Source organism: Coregonus lavaretus (genome assembly GCF_964263955.1).
Source record: "Coregonus lavaretus genome assembly, chromosome: 1".
NCBI classification, from domain to species: Eukaryota; Metazoa; Chordata; class Actinopteri; order Salmoniformes; family Salmonidae; genus Coregonus; species Coregonus lavaretus.
The window spans coordinates 29,655,990-29,664,573 of NC_139988.1; the positions used below are offsets into that span (position 1 = coordinate 29,655,990).

The 8,584-nt window shown below is 42.1% G+C and overlaps 1 long non-coding RNA gene across 1 annotated transcript; it reads right to left on the minus strand.

Annotated features, from left to right (window-relative positions):
- Positions 1-757: 757 nt before the first annotated feature.
- Positions 758-3,643, minus strand: LOC311140002. Its single transcript, XR_014614118.1, has 4 exons — positions 3,400-3,643; positions 2,192-3,224; positions 1,620-1,936; positions 758-1,442 (listed from the first exon to the last, which is right to left on the minus strand). It is a non-coding gene; the product is annotated as an uncharacterized lncRNA (long non-coding RNA).
- Between the last annotated feature and the right edge of the window lie 4,941 nt (positions 3,644-8,584).

An 8,584-nucleotide genomic window follows, 5' to 3' on the forward strand; every position in this document is an offset into this window, starting at 1 on the left:
CTTTACACGGTACCCTGTCCTGTTTATCTGTTTAGCCTCAGCCCAAACTTTCATCGCCATTACCAGTTGTTGTCTTAGCTCTCTCTAATAACGCCTGTGATTGCTTTATGCCTCTCTCCCATGTCAATATGCCTTGCCTATTGCTGTTCCAGTTAGTTCTTATTATACAATTTCACTATAGAATCCCAAGGCATTCTCAAACTGCCTCAAATAGCTCCATAGTTCCACACCCCATACACGCAGAGACCGGCTCAATCGGTGCCTCCAGTGATGCTATCTCTTTCATTGTTACCCAACGCTTAGGGTTACCTCCACTGTACTCATATCCTTCCATATCCTTGTCTGTACATAATGCCCTGAATCTATTCTACAACGCCCGGAAATCTGACCCCTTTATTCTCTGTACCCAACGCACTAGAAGACCAGTTCTTAAAGCCTTTAGTCGTATCCTTATTCTAGTCCTCCTCTGTTCCTCTGGTGATGTAGAGGCTAACCCAGGCCCTGCAGCCCCCAGTATCACTCCTACTCCCCAGGAACTATCATTTGTTGACTTCTGTAACTGTAAAAGCCTTGGTTTTCTGCACGTTAACATCAGAAGCCTCCAGAGGTGGGTAGAGTAGCCAAAAATTGTACTCAAGTAAAAGTACTGTTACTTCAGAATAATATGACTCAAGTAAAAGTAAAAAGTAGTCATCCAAATAATTACTTGAGTAAGAGTAAAAAAGTACTTGGTGAAAAAACTACTCAAGTACTGAGTAACTGTTGAGTAACGTCTGATTTATTTTTAACACAAGACAACAATCAGACAGACAAAAATACAAAATAATCATCTTTAGGCAAATTATAGTTCATCCAATCAATAAAATAAATTACAAAGTAGCTTAAATTAAAATAATTCAGGTAAATTCAAGTACTTAAAAAATAAAATAATAAATAAATAAGCACAAGTAACACAAATGTCCAAACCTTTATACTTTTTTTACCAGGCAGAACTAGAATGAGGCAGCCCATAAACTGTGTATGTGTGTCTCCACAGTGACAGAACAACAGAAGGAAACACAAACATTTCATACCAGGCATGCTGAACAGAAAACTGCACACCAGATGGAAGCGGTCAACGTAAAATAATCAATAGGTGTTGATTAGGCCTACTCAGTACCTTTGTATTGCATGGCAAGCAACAGCCCTTTTTCTGTGTGCCTAGAAATTAATACTCTGATCTGTGATTAGGCCACACTGCACATCTCACTGAGCAGAGGAAAAGAGCAACAGTACACATCAACTGAAAAAGCACCAGTCCATGATAGATGGCCAAATAAAACAATATTGCAGGCCTAGTATCCCAGAACACAAATTAAGCTGAATGCATGTTCTCTAAAAGGCATCAGAGGAGAGTGATGTAGTTGTAGATGGGGCATTATGTTTACTTCCAGTTCCAATATCTAAAAAGAAAAGTCAGCAAAAAAAAGTCACACTTGTCTCTCCCCCCTTCTAACTATATTGCCACCCTGTGGTTTGTCACTGACACACTATAATCTTAAATGACAGTAACATTATACAGAGTTATATAGGTCAATGTCTACTGGTTCACATTTGAATTGATAAACAATTATATTTACCAGCATTTAAGATGTTCTCCTCTGTGGTCCAGGATGTTCTGAATCTTGGTAGGAGTATTGCTGCAGCAATCACCTCAGGCTCTTTCATGAGGTCTCCAAAATGTTTCTGGATCCCTTGCTGCAGGGCGTGAACAAGAGGTGTACACATTTTGCAAGTTGACTCCAACCTCTTCAGCTTGTCCCGCAACTGATAAAGTGTTGGCAGCAGGAGGCCCATATGCACAGATGATTCCCCTTGGAGGATATTAAAGGCCATGGCAACAGGCTTCATCACAGCAGCATACTCAACCAAAAACCCAATTTCAGCTGGATTGAACCTATAAAAGATGTAACAATAAAAAAATTACTTATAGCTATTTCTGGTACAATGTCTTTATTATGCATTGTACATGTTAAATACACAAATAAATAAAAATAAATTAGTTAAATTATTTCATTCAAGTCATCCACAATTGTCACACCACCATGCAAAGAAAACTTAGTTACTTGAGACAAGTGGATTCACCCATTAATCAGCAAGGCTTATTTATTTTTATTATTCTTTAAAAACAAAATATAAATTGTCAACTTACATCTATCTTTAATGCTGTGCAGACATTGCGAATTGCTTGTTCTCCTTGCTCTCGGTGAATGCGCACAATCCTTTCTACAGCGAGGAACAGGGTCGGAGAAACTTCAGCTTGCATTCACGTTCCACTGTTTCATGAGCCATGGTTGACCTGCTGGTTTTATTCCAAAGAGCATGACATTTTGCAAAAGCAGACCGAGACAGCCTCTTGTAGGTTTCGTTTGCAGTTCCTCCTGCAGCAGTGGCATCAACTGTGGATATAAGATTGAGGAGATGGCATGCACACTTTTGGTGCCTTAGAAGTTGGTACTCAAGGCCTGTGTTGTCATCCAGAATAGCAGACACATCTTGATACTCCACCCCTGACTCACTCTGATCTTCTGTTGCATGATCAAGGGTGGAGTCACTCTCCTCTTGTACATTGATGGCTTCCTCCTCACCATATAATCGAAAGGCCTTCAGGAAGTTTGAGCCACTGTCTGTTGTCATCCTGGTCACTTTTTTTCCCTGATGTGGTACTCAGAATGTATTTCCTCGAATGCAGCAGCAAGGACATCAAACGTGTGCGAGCCTTTGACAGGTCTACAAGCCAATGCAGCGGAGTGCCTCTCCAGTGAGGTGTTGTCTATCCAGTGACAGGTGACACATAAGTAGCTACGTTGTCTGGCAGACCAGCAGTCTGTTGTGGTAGCAACATAGTTCACAGCACTCAGCTTTTTGATGATTATGCTCTTCTTGTGTTTTGCAGCTTCTTGTATTCTTGTGCATAACGTTTTCCTTGTCATTACTGTATGAGGTTGCAAGGTTTCTATCAAAGTCTTGAAGGATGGCGTCTCAACCACAGAAAATGGTTGGTTGGCCTCACATACACAATTTAGCACCAGCTTGTCAAGCGTTGCTTGTGTTACCCGCCCTGGGGCAGCGAAGGCTGTGATTTTTGCATTTTTCACAAGAGTATCACTGGAAGAGGAGGATTTACGCTTTCTGTGGTTCTCTAGTAAGTCTGTGTACTTTGCCAGTTTGTTGGGGTGAACCCTCTGTGGATAAAAAAAATCTGTGAGGCTACAGGGAGATCAAGACATTAAAAGAGACTCATTATCACATCAAATTTGGATATATATATATAGAGAGAAAATTTTTAAAACATATGTAACCTAAAAGACAAACATTCGCCTATCCACAGCAAAAAAAAAACGAATTTAGGAAACTTACCGCTACATGTTTCCTCAAGTTAGATGTTGAGTTCTTGAATGCTGAAATGTCCGTTTGTTTTGGTAGACACCGCATAATGTAGCTGCTCTTTCACACTTTTACTAAGGTAAACATGCTTTCAATATGAGGCCAGGGGTGCGGGTGTTCCTCCTCGTCTGTGTCTGCATTGCAGACGGCTAATTCTGACATTTGTGTTGCTACGACTGTAAAGCCAACCCGTACCGCCACTGAGATTGAGTATGGTAACGTGATGAGACTGCACAACTACGTTTGATTGGTGAAACACAGTCACGTGGTAGAGCCTTAGCGGAAGTCTCTCTCTCTCTCTGTCAAAATAAAACATTAAAATAAGGCATATGCGGGGGGATAAAGACAATGACGCGTAGAGGTAAAAAGAAAAGTAACGACCTCATTGTAGCCTAATGTAGCGGAGTAAGAGTACAGTTTCTTCTTCACAAATCTACTCAAGTAAAAGTAAAAAGTATAGTGATTTAAAACTACTCCTAGAAGTATAATTTTTTCAAAAACTTACTCAAGTAAATGTAACGGAGTAAATGTAACTCGTTACTACCCACCTCTGGAAGCCTCCTTCCTAAGTTTGAGTTATTCACTGCGTTAGCACACTCCGCCAACCCTGATGTTCTAGCAGTGTCTGAATCCTGGCTTAGGAAGGCCACCAAAAATTCAGAAATGTCCATCCCCAACTACAACATTTTCTGTCTAGATAGAACTGCCAAAGGGGGTGGAGTTGCAATCTACTGTAGAGATAGCCTGCAGAGCTCTATCATACTATCCAGGTCTGTGCCCAAACAGTTTGAGCTCCTACTTCTAAAAATCCACCTTTCCAGAAATAAGTCTCTCACTGTTGCCGCTTGCTACAGACCCCCCTCAGCCCCCAGCTGTGCCCTGGACACCATATGTGAATTGATTGCCCCCCATCTATCCTCAGAATTCGTACTGCTTGGTGACCTAAACTGGGATATGCTTAACACCCCGGGCCATCCTACAATCCAAACTAGATGCCCTCAATCTCACACAAATTATCAAGGAACCTACCAGGTACAACCCTAAATCCGTAAACATGGGCAACCTCATAGATATCATCCTGACTAATTTACCCTCTAAATACACCACGCTGTCTTCAACCAGGATCTCAGCGATCACTGCCTTATTGCCTGCGTCCGTAACGGGTCCGCGGTCAAACGACCACCCCTCATCACTGTCAAACGCTCCCTAAAACACTTCAGCGAGTAGGCCTACCTAATTGACCTGGCCCAGGTATCCTGGATGGATATCGATCTCATTCCGTCAGTAGAGGATGCCTGGTTGTTCTTTAAAAGTGCTTTCCTCTCAATCTTAAATAAGCATGCCCCATTCAAAGAATTCAGAACTAAGAACAGATATAGCCCCTGGTTCTCCTCAGACTTGACTGCCCTTGACCAGTACAAAAACATCCTGTGGAGTATTGCATTAGCATTGAATAGCCCCCGCGATATGCAACTTTTCAGGGAAGTTAGGAACCAATATACACAAGCAGTTAGGAAAGCAAAGGCTAGCTTTTTCAAAACAGAAATTTGCATCCTGTAGCACTAACTCCAAAAAGTTTTGGGACACTGTAAAGTCCATGGAGAATAAGAGCACCTCCTCCCAGCTGCCCACTGCACTGAGGCTAGGAAACACTATCACCACCGATAAATCTACAATAATCGAGAATTTCAACAAGCATTTTGCTACGGCTGGCCATGCTTTCCACCTGGCTACCACTACTCTGCTGCAACTTGCCCATGCCCACCCCGCTTCTCCTTCACACACATTCAGATAGCTGATGTTCTGAAAGAGCTGCAAAATCTGGACCCTTACAAATCATCTGGGCTAGACAATCTGGACCCTTTCTTTCTAAAAATAGCCGCCGAAATTGTCGCAACCCTTATTACTAGCCTGTTCAACCTCTCTTTCGTAACGTCTGAGATCCCCAGAGATTGGAAAGCTGCCGCGGTCATCCCCCTCTTCAAAGGGGGTGACACTCTAGATCCAAACTGTTACAGACCTATATCCATCCTGCCCTTCGAAAGTTTTTGAAAGCCAAGTTAACAAACAGATCACCGACCATTTCGAATCCCACCGTACCTTCTCCGCTATGCAATCCGGTTTCCGAGCTGGTCATGGGTGCACCTCAGCCACACTCAAGGTCCTAAACGATATTATAACCATGATCAATAATAGACAGTACTGTGCAGCCGTCTTCATTGACCTGGCCAAGGCTTTCGACTCTGTCAATCACTGCATTCTTATTGGCAGACTAAATAGCCTTGGTTTCTCAAATGACTGCCTCGCCTGGTTCACCAACTACTTCTCAGATAGAGTTCAATGTGTCAAATCGGAGGGCCTGTTGTCTGGACCTATGGCAGTCTCTATGGGGGTGCCACAAGGTTCAATTCTTGGGCCGACTCTTTTCTCCGTGTATATCAATGATGTCGCTCTTGCTGCTGGTGAATCTCAGATCCACCTCTACGCAGACGACACCATTTTGTATACATCTGGCCCTTCATTGGACACTGTGTTAACAAACCTCCAAACGAGCTTCAATGCCATACAACACTCCTTCTGTGGCCTCCAACTGCTCTTAAACACTAGTAAAACTAAATGCATGCTCTTCAATCGAACGCTGTTGGCACCCGCCCACCCGACTAGAATCACTACTCTCGACGGGTCTTACCTAGAGTATGTGGACAACTACAAATACCTAGATGTCTGGTTAGACTGTAAACTCTCCTACCAGACTCACATTAAGCATCTCCAATCCAAAGTTCAATCTAGAATCGGCTTCCTATTTCGCAACAAAGCCTCCTTCACTCATGCTGCCAAATATGCCCTCGTAAAACTGACTATCCTATCGATCCTTGACTTCGGCGATGTCATTTACAAAATAGCCTCCAACACTACTCAGCAAATTGGATGTAGTCTATCACAGTGCCATCCGTTTTGTCACCAAAGCCCCATATACTACCCACCACTGTGACCTGTACGCTCTTGTTGGCTGCTCCTCACTACATATTCGTCGCCAAACCCACTGGCTCCAGGCCATCTATAAATCACTGCTAGGCAAATCTCCGCCTTATCTTAGCTCATTGGTCACCATAGCAACACCCACCCGTAGTATGCGCTCCAGCAGGTATATCTCACTGGTCATCCCCAAAGCCAACACCTCCTTTGGCCGCCATTCCTTCCAGTTCTCTGCTGCCAATGACTGGAACGAACTGCAAAAATCTCTGAAGCTGGAGACTCTTATCTCCCTCACTAACTTTAAGCATCAGTTGTCAGAACACCTTACCGATCACTGCACCTGTACACAGCCCTTCTGAAATTAGCCCACTCAACTACCTCATCCCCATATTGTTATTTATTTTGCTCATTTGCACCCCAATATCTCTATTTGCACATCATCTCTTGCACATCTATCATTCCAGTGTTAATACTAATTGTAATTATTTTGCACTATGGCCTATTTATTGCCGTACCTCCATAACTTGCTACATTTGCACACACTGTATATATATTTTCTGTTGTATTTTTGACTTTATGTTTTGTTTTACCCCATATGTAACTCTGTGTTGTTGTTTTTATCGCACTGCTTTGCTTTATCTTGGCCAGGTCGCAGTTGTAAATGAGAACTTGTTCTCAACTGGCTTACCTGGTTAAATAAAGTTTAAATAAATAACAAAATAAAAAATGTGGCCCAGAAGTTAATTGACAGCATGCCAGGGCGGATTGCAGAGGTCTTGAAAAAGAAGGGTCAACACTGCAAATATTGACTCTTTGCATAAACTTAATGTAATTGTCAATAAAAGCCTTTGACACTTATGGAATGCTTGTAATTCTACTTCAGTATACCATAGTAACATCTGACAAAAATATCTCATAACACTGAAGCAGCGAACTTTGTGAAGACCAATACTTGTGTAATTCTCAAAAGTTTTGACCACGACTGTACATACATCGGAGGGGTAGGGATCGATCTGGATTTCAACACAGAGCAAAAGTAGATACTGGGTGCGTTTCAGATACAGATTCTGTGCATTTTATAGGGAGATTATATGACGTTCATACAATATGGTTCCTGGGATTGTTATTAAACACTTCTACAGGCTTTGTACAGATCTGATTATCTATTCAGACCAGAGGGGTATACTACGATTGAAGCTAGATCTACCCAGCGTTTTCTAAAGCTAGCCAGTAGCCAGCTTCACATTCCAGCCCAGGCTTCATCTGTAGAGACCCCCAACTCTGCTAAAACCAATGACAACTACGTGCCGTTTTCAAGGGATTGTTAAATAAATGTTATAACAATTTGGTTTTAAATAATATCATCACCTCTTGAAGAGCATAGTAGTCAGAACTACACATTTCTGATTATTCCACATGTATCTCTATCATCAGTTATACAGCAATTAACTGCATGCTTTTCATGATCAGTAAACATCAATTGATCCTCACCCTGGTAAAGTTGTGACTACTGTCATCACCACTATAGATGGCAAGCAAATAGCCTAGCCATCTAGTTCCCCTGAAAGTTAGCTTGTGTGATCTGTTATTAGCTAATGTAGCTAGACAATTTGACGTGGTCCATCATTCAATGTAGCCTATCATGTCTGTCAACAGAAATCGTGATTAAACACTCACAATGTTGAAAGGGGGATAAAATAATGTTAGCTAACTTCGCTAGGTAGGCCTACGTTGGTTGGAGAAAAAATTACATTAGGTCTACTTAACTTACCACTATGTTTAGCAAACTTTACAAAGTTTCTACCGGCAGCTTGCAATGTAAACATTAGGCCCATCAGCTACAGTATATCGGCAAATGCGCCCTTCTGCTGGCAAGCAGTTGTCAATAGTTTTAGCAGAGCTTGGATTCTGCTTGTCAAATCGAACGCTCTGCACCTTATTGTGACGTTTTATTTATAACGACCTCTAGACGTACTCTTGCAGGCTTGTAATTGCGCGTTCATGTCGCACGTGGCTATTCGAGCGCTGAACTCTTCATTGAGACTATAATGACACATCAATCCATGGGCAAGTCGGTGCCACATTTTCATTTGTGCCAAATCCAAAATGAAAGACAAGTGATCTTGCAAATTTCGCAGACTATGTTGTGAAATAGGGTTGTTGAAGTGCCGTCTTTATTTTA